Raw genomic sequence first — 22,153 nt, forward strand, 5'->3', positions numbered from 1 at the left:
TTTACTGCTTGATTAGGAATCCTGAAAAATGGCTATATCTCCTTTACTATTTTGTAAAAATCATGTTAGTGATCTCTGTAGACAGATAAATGGTCCCTAAATATTATTGCATTTTTGTATTTTGGAATCAGTGAGCATCTATCCTCTTGTGAGGACAGAAATAATCAAAAAAGAAGACCAACATTCCTTAACAACCTAAATAATTTTAGAGATAAAAAATAGCCTTGGAAATGGTAGCCATCTCACTTTATAGATGAGGAAACCAGATGCTGAGACTTTGAATGTCATGTTCAAAGTCGCAGAGCTGGTTATTAAATAGAGCCACACCTAGGGTCTCTTCAATCTAGTGCTCCTGTCCCCAAACCACATAGTCTATCCAACCAGGGTCACTGTCCTGGTGGACCAGAAAAGCAGGGGTGGCCACTAGAGTAGGTAGGCCTAGAGGACAGAGTGCTGAACCAAAGATTATTTTTGAGGCTTAAGATCTAATGGAACTTTCCTTGCTATTTTTCAGACTTGCTTGGATCCATGACTGCTTCCTTCTTTTCTATTTCTTCCTCGTAGAATGGGAATATCTATCTTATGGCTGTCTCCCCATTGTATTTTGGAAGCAGATAACTTGCCTTCTGATTCATAGGTTCACAGCCAAGAAGGAGAAGGAGAAGCCAAGGAGAAGACAGCCATGTACAAGCCAAGGAGAGAGGCCTCAGAAGAGATCACCCTTACTGACACCTTGGCCTTGCACTTCTAGCCTCTAGCGCTGTGAGCAAATAAATTTGTTTGTTGAAGCCACCTAGCCTATGGTAAGTCGTTATGACAGCCCAAGCAAACTAACACACTACCCTTGATTCTATTGTCCGAAGCACAATCAGTATTTCTGGAGGATCATGTTTTTCTGCATCAATGTCCTTACAACTGGGTGTTCCCAGCGTCCTTGTTACTCGTCCTTACCCATTAAGGATTTGGCTGCAATAGTGGAAGATACGGATGGAAGACTGCAAATAGAATAATAGCCTTGAACTCCGCATTCCCCCAGTATTTGTAAAAATGAAACTTTCCTTTTGATTTAAAGAAATGTGCTTAAATAAGGGAAGGAGTAAAAATCAAGAAGCTGTGCAGTGTTGCCTTTATGACAGGCAAGTGGACTGAGATGGTGATATTCATTCGTGAAAGACATAGCGATCTCACGCTGAGGATATATAGTATATCCACACAGAACTAAAAGAACCAAATCTTTCCCCCCATCATGCCTTAGCTTAGTTTAGTTTACAGTTTATTTATTTATTTTTGAGAAAGAGAGCATGGGAGAAGGGTGGGGAAGGGGGGAGAGAATCCCAGGCAGGCTTTGCACTGTCAGGGCAGGGCTCAAACCCAAGCACCATGAGATCACCACCCGAGGTGGAATCAAGAGTCCGACCCTTAACCGACTCAGCCACCCAGCCGCCCCCATTGTGTCTTATTTTTAAAGCCTGCATTAGAAGCCACACCTGTCTGTCTAATCACTCGGTGCTTCAGAGATGAGTTTGAATGTTTTAGAAAGAAAGAATAATTTGGACTCCTATTCTCAGCTCATCTATGACACTTTGTGATTTATTAAGTGTAATTTGAAACAGACCAAGATCGTTTTCTTCTCTACCATTTATCGACCCGTCCATCCCACCCTATAACTCTTTTCATTGATTAAGCCATGCCCCCCCCCCCCCCCGCGGATCTAACAGGAAGAGAAAAGGGCCAAGAGCCCCCAAAGTTGGCCTCAGTTGGAAAATAACTGAGGATAAATTTCCCTGCAGAGCCCTGGAACAGACCTATGCACAGGGCTGCCCTCTGGGCACCTCTAAGCTGAAGAGCCCATATTAGTTTTAATGCCTATACTAGTGAGTCTTTTGCATTGGGCAGAAAGGTCCTACCCAAATTAAAATGACGCTCAGGAAGGAAAACCAAGAATGAGCCAGTGGGTCAGAGGGCTGGTTCTGAAGTCAGTCTCTGGCCCGGCCTCCTCACTCAATTCCTGCCCACTCTCTACTGCTTTTTTAGTTATTACAGGCAACAGAGGAAACCCAGAACAACTGTGGAAGAAGCAGTTTTTTCTTCTCCTCTAGCAGAGATACTCTGAGCCATTAAGTAACTCTCTTTGCTAGTATTTGGCTCTCTCCCAGCAGCGTGGGATTCTCCCCACTGGTGTTACCCAGGCCTCCTTACCCCTGCACCATCAAAATACGGGCATGCGTTGGAAGAAAAAAGCTAACCTTTCAAAAGCAGGGTAGTCTGCCCTCTGAAGATCACAAGACACATCTGAGCACCTGCTACGACCTTGCATGTTCCATATCCTGGAAAGGTACCTGACTCTGCACCGGACACTGTGGGAAAATGATGCCCATATTGTTTTATTCAACCCTCACAACAACTGAAGAAGTAAATTTTACTATTGGCCTCATGTCACATGGGGGTTGTAGCACAGAGAGGCAAGTCACTTGCCCAGGGTCACACAGTACTGACCCCCAGAGTCATGATTTTTTTTTCATCTCTTTTACCCACATACTTTTTGGAATGGGAAAGGGAGGGATATTTCAAGTCAATCCAAATGAAGACATGATATCATTTCACCTACCTCTGAATGTATCTCTAACAGATAGGAACTTTAAAAGAAAACATAACACAGTCCATATCATATTCTTAATAATATTAAGAATAGTTCAGTGTCAACTAATGCCCAGTCCATAATTGTTTTCAATGGCCATATAAATCATGTAGATAAATCATGATTGGTTTTTGAATTCAAAGTTGATAGATATTTAGTTTGTTTCCAATTTAGGGTGACTATAAACAGCATTGTTATTGTCGTCTCTGTGACTAAATCTTGGCTATTTCCTTAGCATTTTTCTTACAACAAATTCTGAGAGGCAAAACTACTGTTGTAACAGTTACTCTTATTTTAAAGATTTGTATAATAGGTATAATTGTGAGACTGTTTTCCAGAAAGACCCAATTTGCCAAGCCATCGTCAGTGCTCGGCATCTTTACCAAGACTATCTGCCTTTATTAGCTATCTTTTGGGCCACTGTAATAGGTGAAAATGAGGTTACAAGGAGCTTGCATTTCTACATTTTCCTGTTTATTGGCCACCTGCATTTTTTCTTTGGTGAATCGTTTGTCTCTACATTTTGTCTATTTTGAAAAGGCATACTTTTAAGTATAATTGACATACAGTATTTTAGTTTCAGGTGTACATCATAGTGATTCAATATTTTTAAACTTTACAAAATGATCCCCCACAATAAGGCTAGTGAACATCACTTATCTTTTTCTTGAATTTTAAAGGCTCTTTTATATTGCAATGCAAATCCTTTGTTTATAGTGTATGTTGCAAATACTTTCCTAGTTCATTTGTTTCTAAACATTGGAAAGGTTTTTTTGTTCTTTGAAGACATTCACAACTACCAATCTTTTCTATTTTGCTTGCTCTGGGATCACTTTTATAAAGACTTTTCCCAGCCCAGGACCCAAGTTTATAAATATTTCATTCTTGTATTTTGTTTAACATTATCATCTTAATTTACCTGGGGCTTACTGATATAAAGTATAACTAACATGTAAATAACATGTAACTAATGTGATATGAAGGGTAACTAAAATATAAAAACATTTATTGTTTATATATTTTTAGCTAATTTTTCCAAGATTTTCCAATCTATATCTACATATACCTACATGTAGATATAGATAGATTATATATATATATCAAGATTACATATATTTTGTCTGATGTTTTCTATTGGGCATATGTTGGGTTTTTAAATTTTTTTTTTTAATATTTATCTTTGAGAGAGAAACAGAGTATGAACAGGGGAGGGTCAGAAAGAGAAGGAGATAGAGTCCACAGCAAGATCCAGGCTCTGAGCTGTCAGCACAGATCCTGATGCGGGGCTCGAACTCACAAACCATGAGATCATGACCTGAGCCGAAGTCGGACATTTAACTGACTAAGCCGCCCAGGCGCCCCAGCATATGTTGTTTTCATTTCCTTCTTTATTTTCCATCTAGTGAACAATAATTATTGAGCTCCTACTCTCTTCCACACAGTGTAATTAACAGGTGCTGAGAGTATCTTTGTGAACAAAACAGTAAAAGGCCCTTCCAGTTTTGGGATCATACTGTTGAAGAAGAAGGGGCAATATGAAGGAAACACGCAAAAATGCAGTGGAATTTGAGTGCTCTGAAGAAAATAAAAGGAAGGCAAGGGAATAAGATAGTGCCAAAAGAATGAGCCCTTAGATTTATTCATCATCTCTGCTGACTTTCTATTTTCTATTCATTAATTTCTGTAGGTGTATTTCTTTATTCTTTTTTTTAAATTTTTTTTTAACGTTTATTTATTTTTGAGACCGAGACAGAGCATGAACGGGGGAGGGGCAGAGAGAGAGGGAGACACAGAACCGGAAGCAGGCTCCAGGTTCCGAGCCATCAGCCCAGAGCCCGACGCGGGGCTCGAACTCACGGACCGCGAGATCGTGACCCGAGCTGAAGTCGGACGCTTAACCGACCGAGCCACCCAGGCGCCCCTCTTTATTCTTATTTTATAGAGTCTAGAGAGGTTTTGGGGCATTCTGGACAGCACATATGAATGAGAGAGAGCTCAGGAACACCCCTTGGCTGGCCCTGCAGGGGTTGTTATTTCCTTACCTTAGGACACATTTTTCTGCAGGGCTCCAGGACAGAGCAAATTGAACAGTGGCCACAGCCTGCACTCGCTCCTTTAAAAGACTCTGCCCTCTGGCCACTAATGAAAAGATTTACAGATCATTATTTAAATGGTTAGTGTTTACTCTAGAATTTCCTTTCCCTGGAAAGAGGAGAAAAGATTTCTTTTCCCTGACAGCTTTGGGGGGATCCAGCAGTCCGAAGATTGCAAGGAAGAAAGGAACATTCTTTGCCTGGGAGGGTGGTTCTTTTATGTGGTTGGCACTCACTGAACCAAGCCTTTTGCAGCTTTAAAGCAGCCTGAAGTAGGAATCTATCTACAAGAAAGTGCTTTTTCATGCTAATTTTAAATCCAGGATTCATACTACAAAAATGAAACCGAGAAGAATAACTCACTGTGAAATAGCATTCGTTGTATTTGAAGCTGGAAAATTCATTGAAGTTCTGGCTCCCAGACCAGGCTAGTCCATTTACCAATTTGTCTTTCATGCTCAGAGAAAACTCATTTGTCCATTTTACTATTCAGGAAGATTTGTAAATTGCATAGCACCTGTTCAAAAGCTGAGAAGAAGCACAGAGACTAGGTATTAGAGATGGGAAGTATCATACATCACAAAAACAATGATGGGGGCTCCTGGGTGGCTCAGTCGGTTAGGCGTCTGACTTCGGCCCAGGTCATGATCTAGTACTTGATGGGTTCAAGCCCAGAGTCGGGCTCTGTGCTCACAGCTCAGAGCCTGGAGCCTGCTTCAGATTCTGTGTCTCCCTCTCCCTCTGCCCCTCCCCTGTTTGCACTTTGTCTCTCTGTCTCCCCCAAAATAAATAAATATTTAAAAAAAACAACAATGATGGACAGAGCTAAAAACCACCCATCTGAGAGCCACCGTGAACCCAGATGTAGCCAAGTCTGAGGACCAGGAGCCCATGATTACTGTAGAAGTGGGCCTTGGGTTATTTTCATCAGTGAGTGGAGAGATTATTTCTTTGCACATGGATAAATAGCTTATTCATTTATGTTAGCATATGTATTCAGGGCTTAATTTGAGATGCAAATGAAAGGGTTTTTTTGTGTTTTTTTTCAGTTCTTTGATTATACTTCTTTACTGATTCATGTACTGTTTTATGTCAAAGTCTCTTTGGGGCAGAGGAGAGCTTGCTGGTGAAGGAGTGGGTAGAGCACAGGCAGAGAGAGCAAGGTCCCCCCACCCCCGCCCCCCACAACCAGCCATATTGCCTCAGAAGCCAGCCTCCCTGCTCCTTGAAGAAGGTCCAGGCCCAACCTGGGACAGTTCTCCACAGGACTATTTCTATGTGTGGGCCGTGGTCTAAGTGCCTAGGATTCCCTGTCATCCTCGCCCTCCTCTCCAGGTGGTTGCTGTGAGGGAGGCAGAGGCCGGATGGAGTCTGACATGCTGGCTAAGGCTCCTTCTGGTCCCTAGAGCGGGCCCCTGCCCCGGTGAAGTCCAGAACCCAGTGGCAGGGAAGATGACCTAAGGCATAGAGTTATAACCACATATTTAGACGAGCTAGAAGCAGTTTTGAGAAAGATGGAATTGACTGGTTCTCATTCCCCCCAGCCCTCTATGCTGGGACTTAAAACAATATGTGTTTTTGAAGTACAAATCTACGGAGAGAAAAAAAGAAATTTTGAAGACATAGTTTACTGTCATCTCTTTCTTAGACATTCACCATCTACATCTTCATAAGAAAGACTAAAAATCCGACAGTAAAGAAACCTGTCTCATTTTATTTCACCTAGCATTTCCATATAATCTGAAGAAATGGGGATTTCATGAAATACACATTGGAAAACACTGTTCTCTGCCCATTTCATCTGGCTGAATAGAAAACTTTAATAATTTATGGTACATTCTGTGACAGTTGCCCCATTAACCTGGGGTCACGAACTTACCTTGATTCTTAAACTTTTAAATCATCATAGAAAATACTGCTGTTCTGATCAATTTGTCTGTTTTACACTCATCACCCAATGGTACTACTGTCACAATTTTTTTTTCTCTTTATTTATTTTTGAGAGAGAGACAGAGCGTGAGCAGAGGAGGAGCAGAGAAAGAGGGAGACACAGAATCCAAAGCAGGCTCCAGGCCCTGAGCGGTCGGCACAGAGGCCTACGCGGGGCTCGAACTCACGAACCATGAGATCATGACCCGAGCCGAAGTCGGACGCTCAAACTACTGAGCCCCGCAGGCACCCCAAACTGTCACAATTCTTAATATCTTTCCATACATCTGACACTTCTTCACCTACTTAATAGGTTATCTAATGCTGATTTTCTTGTTCTGAGACAAGAATGTTTTGGAATTCACAAAAATAAATGGGGGGCACAGTACATGCATCAATTCATAATATAGAATCTGGTTTGAGGAAATTATACAAATGCTTCAGATCTGGTTTAATGTTGTGCTTTGAATTGCTCTCCTCAGCGTGGTCTTACTGATCACAGGTTCACAGACTTTCTGGGGCCAGTAGAGAACTCAAGGCCAATCAGTCCAAATGCTGGTGGAGGTGCAAAGGACCTTTCTGGCTCTCACATCACTCTGCAAAAAGATGTTTTGCACCTGCAGGTTCAGCTTTGCTCCAAGTGGATCTCAACTCTGGCTGCACATTCAAATCATCTGAGAAACTAAAACCATTGGCCGTTGGCCATTGACTCAATCTCCAGCCCTGTCTCCTCCCCAAAGGTCAGGAGCCTGAGCTAAAAGTTCCCTCCCTCTAATCACAAAGTTGATTCCTCTGATAACCAGCCTGTATCCTCAAGAGTGACTCATTAGCATAAACCCCTGAAAAGGGCTTATGAATAACAAAAGATATTCCTCTCTCACCCCTATCTCTCAGGAAATTCCAAGGGTTTTAGGAGCTCTGTGTTGGGAATCCTTGAAGAAGAGCAAAAATGTGTATGGTGAGTATTTATGTGTTTCTTAACCATCAAATTTATGTCAAAGTTTTTATTCATTTTCTAGCTTTTTAAAATGTGTCACTGATTTGTATTTTGGGTGGTACACCCCCAACTCCATTTTTTCCATAAAGATTTTGATTGCATGATTTTGCACAGCATGGTGATTTTTTGCAAGATAAATATCACAGCACAGCAGAACTAACTCTATGAAGAACAGTGCCAGGTACCAAGAGCACACTTTACACACTGTATGTTAGCCAATTTGACAATAAGTTAAAATAAATTTAAAATGTATAAATTTTTAAAAAGTCAAGGAAAAAAAAGAACAGCGCCAGGTACATGATAAAACAGTATATCAGAGCTATTATCATGCTAAACAGCTAGAAGGCCTAAAGGGAAGCAATATCAGCACACACTTGGGGAGCTGAGGGCAATTCCCTTGACTTTGTGAGAGACAGGCAGGGAGGAGCAAAGAAGAGTGAAAGGGAAGATAAGAGCAGGTGAAGAAGCGCCTGGTGAAATCTACTCAGAAATTTGTAATTTATTCCAAAAGTGATGGGAGACCATGGAATGGTTTTGAGAAGAGGATTCAGGTAACCAAATTTTTCCTTTAGAAAGATCACTATTTTTTTCCCATTAAATAGCAGTTTATTATAAATTTATAATTTTTTAATATGAAATTTATTGTCAAATTGGTTTCCATACAACACCCAGTGCTCATCCCAACAGGTGCCCTCCCCTGTGCCCATCACCCACTTTCCCCTCCCTCCCACCCCCCATCAACCCTCAGTTTGTTCTCAGTTTTCAAGAGTCTCTTATGGTTTGCCTCCTTCCCTCTCTAACTTTTTTTTCCCCTTCCCCTCCCCCATGGTCTTGTGTTAAGTTTCTCAGGATCCACATAAGAGTGAAAACATATGGTATCTGTCTTTGTATGACTTATTTCACTTAGCATAATACCCTCCAGGTCCACCCACGTTGCTGCAAATGTCCAGATTTCATTCTTTCTCATTGCCACGTAGTATTCCATTGTGTATATAAACCACAATTTCTTTATCCATTCATCAGTTGATGGACATTTAGGCTCTTTCCATAATTTAGCTATTGTTGAAAGGAAAGATCACTATTTTTAAGTGAGCAAGGGATTGGGGAGAGATAAGTCTAGCGACAGACCAACTAGTTTTAGGAGGTCACTGCACAAATGTGGACAAGAAACAATGTTGCATAGACAGGGGCAACGAAAGGGAAAGCCAATTCGAATGCTAACAGGTGAATGTACCCGCTCTGGTGGCATGGTGGGAGGTGAAGGATGACTTCTGGGTTCTGGCTGGGGCTGCAGGAGAAGGTGGTGCCATTTCCTGAGAATGAACTCAGAAGGGAAAACAGATTTGGGAAGGGAGATGATGAGTTTTGAGTACATTGAGTTTCAGTCATGGAATTATCATGGAACCAAGAGCCATGCAGGCTGGAAAGGCCTCGGCCCAGCAGCATCCCGGGGCTCAGCTGGGACAAGGAGGTTCAAATGGAATGAAAACCCAGTGGATATTTTAATTCAGCTATACTTGGCTAAAGAGAACGTCATGCCTCCACGAAGAAAGTGCCTAGTAGAATCTGCAGAGAGATTCTGGAATCTGGTGTCTTTTATAAGCAAGAGTGTTTGGTTTTATTTTAGTCCGTGCAGGGTTAGGAGGTGAGAAGTTTGGATGGGATAAGTGCAAATGAATCTGAAGCCGAGGTAAATGTTTACAGTGACTTAAAAAGGAACAGAAAGAGTGTTTAGCACAAAGTACATTCTGAATTTCTCTGAACCCAAAACATTTTAGGAAGGATGTGAAATGTGAAGAGACAGCCAGACTGAGGCCCGTTGATTATGACGGGGTACATGAATAGAAACCAAAAGACTTAACCCAAACTGTTTTTCCTTGAATGGCAATAAAAATCCAATGAAAATCCCTATTTTTTTTTTCCTTTCTACCTTAGGGGGCATCAAATTCCAAAGGGGTAAAAACTACAGCAGTTTCTTTTTTTTTTTTTAAAGCATCATGTTGTTGTTGTAATTCTTACTTGTTTTCTAAGTGGGATAAATTTGTGGAGTAAACTGGGTAGACTCTGGCTCCACTTAACTTCAGTTTCCAACTCAGCTTAGCAAATAAGGGAGTCAAGTACAGCATTGCTGTAATTACGGTCTCTAAATGTGTACGGTTCCAGCTTTACTATATCATTATACGGTATGTGCAAAGCTGAAATCAACACTGGGCTTTCCAAAAATAATGCTTACAAAACAACTAATTGTAATCTACCTTTGTTCCATTGGTGGGGTTTGTCTTAGGATATGCCAAACCGATCTCTTATGTTATATAAAGATCCTTAAAAAAAAAAAAGAAAAGGTTTACTTTGTCACAGCTGAAAAACTACAAGAGCCAAATAAAGGTATATTTCAGCTAATTGCATTTAATTTGTTTTTATGAGAGTGGAGATTTGACTCTTTCGGTTAATGAATAATATCTACCGAGCTGATAGAAACCAGAGATCTACCAAGACTAAATTTTTCTTTTCCTGTCCTTGGAACGCATTCTTATTTGTGGATCTTACGTGAAGAAAAAAAAATCTATTCTCAATTTGACTTTAAATCATTTGTGGGTGAAGGAAGCCACGGATGGCCAATTTCAGAAGCCTTTAGAAGGGCAGAGAAAACAGTGAGGAGCACTGGCAGCAAGGTGTAGGCACAGATGGGCTCCAGGGACCACTTGTGCCCTCCAAGCAGCAGAGATGAGAAGTGGCCCATATGCAAGATGGACACAGGAGGGCTGGGCCCTGAGACCCTTTCCATATTTGAATGGTAGGCGGCCCAGCTGTTCACCAATGGTTAGATGTCCAGCCTAGGAATGAGGATTGTTCAACCGTGTCACTTGTGTCTCATGATGGAGAGGGCTCAAACAAGCATCAGGTGTGGGTGTGTGCGTGCGCACGTGCGTGTGCATGGGGCTGGGGGATGTGGCGCCGTGAGAGCGAGTTATAAGAAATCACTAAATTCAAATGTGCAGGATATGCAGTAGAAACAGTATATGAGAGGCAGTAAGGGAGGTGTTCTCTAGAACGTGAGTGACCAGTTGTATCTTGACTGAAGACCGGGGGAGTATACAGTGATTAAGAACTTGGGGTCTGTGGTCATACTTCCTGGGACACCATCCTGCCTCTGTTTTATGATCTTGGGTGAGTTACGCCAGCTCTGAAACCTCAGTGTCCTTACCTGTAAAATGGGAATAATCGTAGTACCTACCTCATAAGATTGTACTGATCATTCCATGACAGTCTGGGAAAAGGATGTAGCACAGGGCTTGGTGTCTAGGAAATGCTTTGTAAACGTTGGTTACCAGAATGCCATTTTTCTCCTGCTTTTGTCATCATCAGTTTCTTCATCCTGCTGGCTTAGAATCACTTTGTGACTCTTTCTGGTTTCATGAGCTACCTGTTTTATTTTGTCCTGAAAATGTTTCCTTGATGGAAAGCATTTAAAGCTATCCATTTTTATTTTATTTTGTGGTTGTATCCATAAGATATGATGCCATGATTGCCTTGTCCTCAAATGGTCTGTGACATCAGTTTTTATTGCCCTTTTGTATCTGTTGTGAAGGATAATTTGCGTTTATTTATTTATTTCGTGCATGTTTCTGTGTTCTACAGAATGTGGCTTGTACGAGTCCTGCTTTTTGGAATTTATTATGGTTGCGACTTAACCATAATATATATGATATATATATATATATAATATATATAATGATAAAAGTTAATACTTATTTGAAAAATTGCTATTTAGTACGGAAACCAATTTGTCCATAAATTATATTTTAAAAAAGAATAGAGGTTCTTTGGTTAGAAAGGCCTAAGTTTGAATAAAGCTCTGATATTTCTGCAAAAAAAAAATAATAATTACCATTTAGAGATACTTTCAGAAGTTCTTTAGATGCAGGTTTTACTCCATTCTTGCAGCAAGCCTGTGATAGAGGTATGATTTTTATCCTAATTACACGTAAGAAGACACAGATGCTTACAGAGGGAGGCTGAATCCTTTACTCAAGATTACACGCTGTCAGTCAGTTAGAAGTCCAAGTTAGAGTCCAAATTAAGGATCATGACAATGGGCAACGGCCCAGGGTACCACGTTATAAAGGGTGATGTGTAAGTTTGCTGTTGCAAAGTACCACGCACTGGGAGGCTTACATAAGAGACATTTATTGGCTCGCGGTTCAGGAGGCCCAAAGTCTGAGATCAAGGTATCTTCAGGGTTGGTTCTTCTGAGAGATGTGAGAGGTGGGTCTGTTCTATGTGTCTCTCCTAGCTTCTGGTGACTTGTGGTCGATCTTTGGCGTTCCTTGGCTTGTAGAAGCATCACCCTAATCTCTGCCTTCCTCTTCGCATGGCCTTCTCCCTGTGTGCAGGTCTGTGTCCAGATTTGCCCTTTTTTTTTTTTTCTTAGCTATTTATTTAATTTGAGAGAGAGAGAGAGTGTGTGTGTGTATGTGTGTGTGTGTGCGTGCATGTAGCGGGGAGAGACAGAGAGAGAGGGAGAGAGAGTCCCAAGCAGGCCCCATGCCGTCAGTGCAGACCCAACACGAGGCTCTATCTCTCCAACCATGAGATCATGACTTGAGCCGAAATCAAGATGCTCAACCGAGTGAGCCACCCAGGTGCCCCCAAGATTTGCCCTTTTATATAAGGACACCAGTCATCCTGGATTAGGGCCCACCCTAATGGCCTGATCTTAACTAATGACACATGCAATGACTTATTTCTAAATAAGGTCATATGTTGAGGTACTGGGGATTAGGACTTCCACGTATGAATTTGGGGGAGGGAGGATGATTTATCCCATAGCAGGTGATGAATCCCTATAAAAGTAAATTAAAAATAGATTTCCAGGTAATTCAGGTTTTTAAGCAGAGCTGCTTCAGTGACTGCTGGCCTGTAAACGGGCACTGCTCTGAGGGAGCAGACAGAGCTTCGAGAGGGCATCGAAAAGAAAAAGTAAAATTCCCCTCCGGCTTTGAACTGTCTACGGTTTTTCTTTGCGACAAGCATAGACAGTGGATTGAATGCAGCCATGGGCGGTGCCACTTTCTCTGAGATTTGTTACAGGCTGGTACTTGATGTTAGCAGCGGTAGCAGCTACAATTTTGAAACTAAATGAGGTACGGTGATAATTACTAACAACAACTCATTTTTTCAATAAAAGAATTTCAGAAATTTCAGTGGTTTTCCCAAGAAACTACCCGGTTCTAATATCATGTTTAAAAATGAAGCTATTTACATATTTCCGTAGTTTTCCCAAGAAACTATCTGGTTCTAGTATCATGTTTAAAAATGAAGGCAATCCATACCTGAAGAAATGTACATCTACGTGCCCCAAAAGGCATGCGCTGAAAAGTTCTTAACACTCCAGCCGGCAACTGGAAACAATCTGAATCCTATCAGAAAAATGGATACACAATCCAGTGACTGCTGCAAACATAATGATAGGGCAAAGAACCTCACTACAAAAGAGATTACACTGTATGATCCCACTCATCTGAGAAACAAAACAGAAACAGTTGTTGGATATCAGGAAGTGGGGGGGAGGTTATCCTCAGAGATGGTTGTGACTGGAAGGGGCTGTTCTAGGGTAGTGAGAGTGCCTTGGTTTTCGATCTGGTTGCTGATTACAAGGTATGTTCAGTTCGTGAAGAACCACTGATCTACAATCTTATGATATGGACACTCTTTAAATATATTATACTTCAGTAAGACGTGAAAAATACACGAGAATATTAAATCTCTACTTCTTTGTTTTCATAAGAGTAGGGGCTCAGATTTTTATTCTTGAATATTAAACCTTTAAAAACTAGTAGGTCATTTGTCTCTACCCCCACCGTGCAGAAACCAAGCAAATATTCAGAGCGAAGAATCCAGCGTTTGTCCGGGCTCTGTAGAAACTGTCTGCCTGGATAGTACAAACAGTAGAAGAGGGAAAGCATCTCTTTGCAAAAGCGTTTTATTTAATAAATGAAAAAAAAATGATGAATTGAAAGATCATTGTTTTGCAACCACTAATGAATGAATGGATCCAGGTATCGAGTATCAACAGCTGCTCAGACCACAAAGAGAGACAAGCAGACAGATCCCCCCTGGTGAGAGTACAACATTCCACATGGTCTTGCCAAAGGAGTTGAACCTGACTGAGTCTGATCAAGCCTGGCAATCAGCTGCCAATTTTCAAGAAGACAGAGGAACTGCACTATGAGTCCGCAATAAGTAGAATTGAGAGTGTGAAATATTCTGCTGGGCAAATGTCCTTGATTCCTTAATAGATAAATGATAAGAAAAAGGAAGGGAAGGAGGAGAAATGTGTGGGCTGAAATTGACATGGAATCCGAACACTTTTAAAAAAGTGAGTAAGATTAAATTACAATCTCTAAGAATGGACATTTGTGTCATCTCTACAAAGGTGAGTATAATAGTTACTTGGGGTAAGAGTGTTATTGTGATTTAATCAGGCCACATGTCTTCACCTGGATGGTAGTTATAAAAAGGCCTCATAAAAACTCATCAGGCTGTGTGTTTGTTCAGAAGACCTTCCTGTATTTGTGGTTTGTTTTATAATAAAATAGTTTTAGGGGCACCTGGCTGTCTCATTTGGTTAAGTGCTGGACTCTTGATTTCAGCTCAGGTGATGGTCTCATGGTTTGTGAGATCCAGTCCCATTTCGGACTCTGTGCCTACAGGGTGGAGCCTGCTTGGGATTCTTGCCCTCTCCCTCTCTCTCTGCCCCTCCCCGGCTTGCATGCGCGTTCTCTCTCTTTCTCTCTCTCTCTCTCTCTCAAAATAAATAAGTTTAAAAGATAAAGTAAAATAGGTTTAAAAGTCAAAAATGTTACACAGTAAATTATTTACAGTTCTTTTATTGTAATTTGAAAATAAGAACTTTCGACTATTTGCCTAAATTTGTCCTCTTTTGGGCAAACCATTTACATATATAAAATGTACTTTTCCTGTTTTCACATGAACTTTTTGAATTATACTCTGCTTTATGAGAAACCTTCATGAGCAGCATGCTGATTTTGTAGTTTAGTAGATTATAATTGACCTAAAATATCTTCCAGGTGTTAAATGCCACTTAATTCAGCAGTATTTGGAAGCTTTTTGTGTATTAATGATTATCATCAATCATATTTAAAACTTGCAAATATGAAATTATTCTGGCCATACAGGAAGGCAGCACTAATTAACAAAACAAAACAAATAGGGCCTTGAACAGTTCCTTTTATGATAGTTTGCACTTTATGCTCTGGAGCGGCTGAAGGCAGTCCACATCCCTTAGATTGCTAGAGAATTCCCCAGAGATGTTATAATTTCTTGGAAGCGCTGATTTAAAATGTCTGGTTACACATTCTCCATTCTGAATCCATCTTTATATTTTTAAAGAATTATTTCTTGGGGCGCCTGGGTAGCTCAGTCGGTTGAGCATCCGACTTCAGCTCAGGTCATGATCTTGCAGTTCGTGAGTTCCAGCCCCACGTTGGGCTCTGTGCCAACAGCTCAGAGCCTGGAGCCTGTTTCGCATTCTGTGTCTCCCTCTCTCTCTGACCCTCCCCTGTTCATGCTCTGTCTCTCTCTGTCTCAAAAAAATAAATAAACGTTAAAAAAAATTTTTTTAAAGAATTATTTCTTTTCTATTGTACGTAATTCCCATAGTACAAAATTCTCCCCTGAGAAGTGTAGACTTCAGTGGCCGTTAGTGTATTCACAAAGTTGTGAGGCCATCAGGACTAACTCCTACACGTTTTCATCACCACAAGGAGAAACCCTATACTCACTCACTATTGTTCCCTTTCCTCAGCCTCTAGGAAATGCTAATATAGCTTCTGTCTCTATGGATTTGCTTATTCCGAACATTCCAAGAATGGAATCATACACTACCAGACAATTTGTGTCTGGCATCTTTCACTTCCCATCCTGTTTTCATGGTACATCCATGCTGTTGCATGTATTGGTATTTCGCCTCTTTTCATGGCTGAATAATTTTTCATTTTATTTACCTGTTCATCCACCGATGGACACTCAGGTTCTTTTGTAGCTTTTGGATGTTGTGAATAATGAAGCTATGAACATGTGCGTGCATGTTTTTGTGTAGACATCAGTTTTAAATTCTCTTGGATATATACCTAGGAATGGAATACTTAGTCATATAGGAACACTGCTTAAGTATTTCCATAGCAGCTGCACTGTTCTACAGTCCTACCAGCAATGCACGAGGATTCCAATTTCTCCACATCTTTGGAATTCTTGTTATTGTGTTATATTGTGTTATATATATTGTGTTATAAATGGTGCCTCATGGGAGCTACCTCTAAAACTGCATTCTGAAATCAATAAGGAAGCATCAGACTTCAACTACACATTAGACCAGATGGACCTAACAGACATTTACAGAACATTCCGTCCAACAACAGCATAGTACACATTCCTTCCAAGCTCACACAGAACATTCTTCAGTATGGATCACATGTGAGGCCACAAAACAAATCCTCATAAATTTAAGAAGACTGAAGTAACATCAAGCATCCTTCTAATCAAAATGCTATGAAACCAAAAATAAGGTGCAAGAAGAAAACTGGAAAGTGTACAAATAGATGGAGACAACAAAAATAGTCTAGAACTAATGAACTAATGAACCACTGATGAATTCTACCAAAAATTTAAAGAAGAATTAATACAATTACTTCTCAAAACCTTGCAAACATAAAAGAGCAAGGAATACTGCTAAACTCATTTTACAAGGCCAACATTACCCTTGTAACGAACCAGGCAAGGGCACCACAAGAAAAGAAAATTACAGACCAATATCCCTGGTATACACAGATGTAAAAATTCTCAACAAAATATTAGTAAACTGAGTTCCACAGTACATTCAAATGGAATTTATTCCAGGGATGCAAGAATGGTTCAAATTCCATAAACTAAGCAATGTGATATACAACATTAAGAGAATGAAGGGTAAAAATCATCTGATAATCTCAATAGATGCAGAAAAGGAATTTCACAAAATTCAACATCCTCCATTATAAAAACTCCCAACAAATCGCACATAGGAGGAACATACAATTACATCAAAAAGGATTAAAGACCTAGAAATAAATTTAATCAAGAAGGTGAAAGATCTGTTCACAGAAAACTACAAGACTGATGAAACAATTTGAAGGAGACACAAACAAACGGAAAGATGTTTTATGCTCACGGATTGGAAGAATTAATATTGCTAAAATGTCTATACTACCCCAAATGATCTACAGATTGAATGCCATCCCTATAAAAATTCCAATGGTATTTTTTCAGAGAAATGGAAAAAAAATCCTAAAAGTTGTACAGAACCACAAAAGACTGAATAGCCAAAGCAACCTTAAGAAAGAACAAAGCTGGAGGCATCACACTTCCTGATTTCAAATTATATTGTGAAGCTATAGTAATCAAGACTGTATGGTATTGGCATAAAACTGACACAGAAATCAGTGGAACAGCATAGACAACCTGGAAGTAAACTCTAGCATTATCATCAACTAATTTATAACAAAGGAGCCAAGAACATACAATGGGAAAAGGACAGCATCTTCAATAAATGGTGTTGGAATACGACTGGAGAGCCACGGGCAAAAGAATGGAACGGAACACCTATCTTACACCATGAACAGAAATCAACTCAGAATGGATTAAAGACTTGGCTGTAAGACCTGAAACTGTAAAACTCCTAGAAGAAAACATAGAGGGTGGAAACATTTTGACATGGGTCTTGGTGATGATTAGATTAAAATGGAGCTACCATATGACCCAGCAATCCCATTTTGGGGTATATATCCGAAAGAAATGAAAACAGGATCTTAAAAAGATATCTAGATTCCCATGTTCTTTGCAGCATCATTCACAACAGCCAATAGATGGAAACAGCCTAAGTGTGTGTCAGCAGATAAGTGCATAAAGAAGTTGTGTTGTATAGATACAATAGAATATTCAGAACATGAGATAGGAGGACATACTGACATTTGTGTGAACATGGAAGGACCTTGCGGGTTTTAGGCTAAATGAGACAGGGCGAAGTCAAAAAAGACGAATACCGTACGATAGCACGTGTATGTGGAATCTAAACAAGCCATACAGCCATACGCATTGAGATAAACACTTGAATGGCGGTCAGCAGGGACTGCGGAGTAGGGGGAAAGGGAAGATGTTGGTCAAACAGTACAAACCTCCAATTAGAACATGAATAAGTTCTGTGTATTTAATGTATAACGCAGTGATTATAGTTGGAAATATTGTATTATATCCTTGAAAGCTGTTAAGAAAGTTGGTCTCAAGTGTTCTCACCACAAAAAAAGAAATGATAATTATGTGACGTGATGCGGATGTCAGATAATGCTTTGATGGTAATGAGTTTGTCAAGTCTATCAAATAAACAGGTTGTATACTGCATACTTAACACAATGTCATATGTCAATTATATCTCAATAAAGCTGGGGGAAAAAAACAACTAAAAATATATTCTGAAAATTCTAGAACATGAAATCAACCTTCGTGATAATATGGTGTGTACCTATAAGATGGAAAGGGACAATCCTAGACAGTCAACATTCTCATGGGATGACTATTCCCGTGGCGTGGCCATAAAACCCAAAATAAGCCCATCGATTCTACACAGTTTTCTGGGACAATCTGGAAAGAATACATTTTTGCATTGGTGTAATGGGTTGTTCACATTTTTTGAGCTGCTAGAGACAGTCATGCTTGAAGTTACTTTTACTTCGGGATGTTTTATCACATGTGCCAGTAAATTCTCTTCTCTCTTTTTCTTTCAACTAGCTTGAATTTGGCTTCTCTCACTTGAATGAAGAGGGCTGAGCAATATAGCTTTCTGACCAAGACAGTATTCTTCAAAAGTTTGAAGCATTCAATTTCTCATACATTTTGAAAAATGGTTTCTGACACCTTATACATTGTTTGTAAACTGAATACTATTCTCTTTCAAAAGAACATGTAAATGGGTCACTAATCACAAACACTGTGGATTTCTTCTACTAATTAGCATCCACCCGGGAATCTGCCAAACTCTTCGACAAATCACTCAAGAGGAAACACAAAAGACGAAAATTTACCCTCTAACTAAAACAAAGTTCACAGACAACTGTCAAGCTATGGGGAAATTTTCATACAAATTAGAAGGTAATTGGGGGAAAAAATGTCTAAGGCTAATAGCACACTTCTATGTTCCCTTAATAAAATAACCCATATGTAGAAATTGTACATATTCTGCACGTCTGTAGTGGTCTGAATCTCAGAGCTTTAGTGGAAGCTTGAGTTGAAGCTCTGAGCCCCATGCCATTACAGGTGTAAGCTGCTTTCTTTTCTACTCCATGAGTTGTGCTACAAGGCAGGCAAAATAAATGGATATATATATCCACTCTAATGCCCTCCATACTTTATTTGGAAAATCACTGAAAGAAGCCATCTGTAGAGACACACAAGAAAGCTTCTAGGCAGATAAAGTAGATGATTTACAACAGGCAAAAATCTTTCTCAAGTTTCACCTTACATAACATGAAATCTCAGGAGGCAATGAGACAATTGCCCAAGATTTTCTTTCACTGTACAGGATTTTAAGGAACAAAGGTAGATCCAAAAATTTTATAGCAATATTAGTTCTTTCATAAATGAAAGTCCCAAATAATTATTTTCAGTAATGTAAGAACTTAGAAAATAGAGCCAGGAAAACCAACGCTTAGAATTGTTTTTAGAAAGTTTTGAAGCTCTTAGATTTGTTTTTGTTTTTTTAATTTTTTTTAACGTTTATTTATTTTTGAGACAGAGAGAGACACAGCATGAACGGGGGAGAGGCAGAGAGAGAGGGAGACACAGAATCGGAAGCAGGCTCCAGGCTCTGAGCCATCAGCCCAGAGCCTGACGCGGGGCTCGAACTCGCGGACCGCGAGATCATGACCTGAGCTGAAGTTGGACCCTTAACCGACTGAGCCACCCAGGCGTCCCATTGAAGCTCTTAGATTTGTATCTTTACTTCTTGCAATTTGATAAAATTGAGATCTCTCAATGGGAAAAACTATTGCATATCAGGAGCAATAGCCAGTTCAAATAGGAAGAAGCCCAAATATTATTGTCAATCTGGTTATATTATTCAATGCAAAAATATTTTCCATGAGAATAAAATATAATTAGATAAGAACAATGATATAGACCTATGACTTCCTGAAATCATATTCTACAGTGTAGACACACTGATTTTTGTTCTTGCCTGTCTTTGCTGTGCCAGAGTGAACTCCATGAGGGTGGGTCCTGTGGTCTGCCTCGTTCGCTGAGGTAGTCGACACTTGGACCCCCTTGGGGCACATAGCGTAGCCTGAATAAATAATAAATATCAGTATGTAGGGATTTTTGAGAGAACATTTTCAAAGTGTATGAAATTACGTGTCACAAATGAAAGGGTCTGAAATGTGTATTTTTAACTCTGGTAATTAGAAAAAATAGTGAAGGAACGTTTTTGAAAAAGTTAATCACCAAGGGACATAAAAATAGGACATGATTTTCAAAATGCTGAAGAAGATAAAAATAAGACATGGTATTTCACTGTAAAAAAATGAAAACAGTAAGGGGCACCCGGCTGGCTCAGTCGGTTGAGCTTTGGACTTGGGCTGAGGTCATAATCTCACTGTTCAGGAGTTCTAGTCCCACATGAATCTCACCGCTGTCAGCGTGGAGCCCAAATCCCATCGTCCGCCTCCCATTCTCTGACCCTCCCCCGCTCACACGAGCTCTCTCAAAACTAAAGAAATATTTTTTTAAAAAGTAACTAAAAAAATCAAAACTTGAAACAGTAAGAAAACATAAATATTTTAAAAACCATGGAACACAGTGACTGATACAAGATGAAATACAACTGTTAAGTAATAATTAAAGATGTTAAAGTAGTTCATTAAAAATCAAATGGGGCCTAGACTAAATTCAAATACATGCAGACTTACCTAAAACAAACTGATGCAAAAAAATTAAAAGTAAAAAGATGCAGATAAGCAAACGTAAATAAAAAGCAAGCACAGCAGGGAGCTTGGGTAGCTGGGTCAGTCAATTGCCAGACTTGGGATCAGGTCATGATCTCACGGTTCGTGAGTTAGAGTCCTGCGTCAGGCTCTGTGCTGACAGCTGGGAGCCTGGACCCTGCTTCAAATTCTGTGTCTCCCTCTCTCTCTGCCCTTCCCCTGATTGTGCTCTCTCTTTCTCTCTCTCTCAAATACAAACATATAAGCATTCAAAAAAAAAAAAAAAAAAAAAAAAAAAAAAAAGCAAAGGTTGTAAAATTGATAGTAACAAGAATAGAACTCAGGCGATAAGCATGAAAAAGGCCCTTGGCTCTGTTATACCTAGGGGATGAATCACTGGAATCCACTCCTGAAATCGTTACTTCGCTGTAGGCTAATTTGGATGTAAATTTTCAAAAAATAATAAAAATAAATAATAAAACTTTTAAATAAATAAATAAATAAATAAATAAATAAATGGTTTATTAAAAAACAAAACAAAACAAGGGCCCTTGGCTCTCGCAGGTGCTGTTGGACTTGAACCACTTGTGGGCCAACGTCCAGCGGACCTCCTGCAGGGCTTCCCCAGGCAGTTCCCAGGGAGGGGGCGGTGGTGGTGACGAGGCGCTGGCCGAGCGCCTGGGGTTCCTCACCCACAACAGTAGAGAGACCTGCTGCTGGACCTAGTGGACGAAGTGGCCAGTGTGTATGAGGTCCCAGGCTTTTCCCCAGACGCGGAGCCGATCCCTGGAGCCTCGGAAGCCGTGCGGAGGTGGACGACATGCAGGACACCGAGGTCCCCGTGTGCACCTGCCCTCCGCTGAAGTGTGAACACTGCGGGCGAGAATTAGCGCTGGCTGAGTGGGTGGAGAACCACCTGGAGCGCCAGTTCGTGGACTGCACTATTCTGATGAGGGACAAGACGGTGGGCTTGGGGGACCTGCTCGTGGATGACAAGGACACCATCTGAGGCCAAGAGGAGACGCCAAGCTGGGAGCACATCTTGTTTACTTGCTGCCACAACCAGCACCCGGCCCCGCCCCCTTTAGGAGACAGCTGCTCTCCTGGAGGGACACCTGGAGGGAGATCATAGACAGCAAGTGAAGGGGCTGGGGACAGCGGGACCAAGGGGGCCTGGGGCTGCTGCAGGAATAAGCCAGGGATAGTGGACAGTAGCTGAAGGAAGGCTGGCAGGGAACCCCAGCAGAGCTGAATGACAGGGCAGTGCGATGACGGTGACCACCCAGCACCCTGAAGCAGAAAGACACAGTAACGTCAGTTCTCAAGGGCCAGCCACCTGGAACGTCGCTAGATGGCTGGCCGGGAAGCATGGTGGGAAAATCACTCAGGAACCTTTTTAAGAAAACACTTTGGCTCACGGAGAAAAAAGAAAAAAGGAACTTGCAAGAATCAGGAAATATTTTTAAAGATT

At 40.6% G+C, this 22,153-nt stretch overlaps 1 pseudogene; it reads left to right on the forward strand.

Annotated features, from left to right (window-relative positions):
- The window catches only part of LOC125922496 (5'(3')-deoxyribonucleotidase, cytosolic type-like), a 51,193-nt pseudogene extending 29,368 nt beyond the window's left edge, over nt 1-21,825 (forward strand).
- The last annotated feature ends 328 nt before the right edge of the window (nt 21,826-22,153 follow it).

This window comes from Panthera uncia, chromosome B1, assembly GCF_023721935.1.
Source record: "Panthera uncia isolate 11264 chromosome B1, Puncia_PCG_1.0, whole genome shotgun sequence".
In the NCBI taxonomy this organism is placed as follows: Eukaryota; Metazoa; Chordata; class Mammalia; order Carnivora; family Felidae; genus Panthera; species Panthera uncia.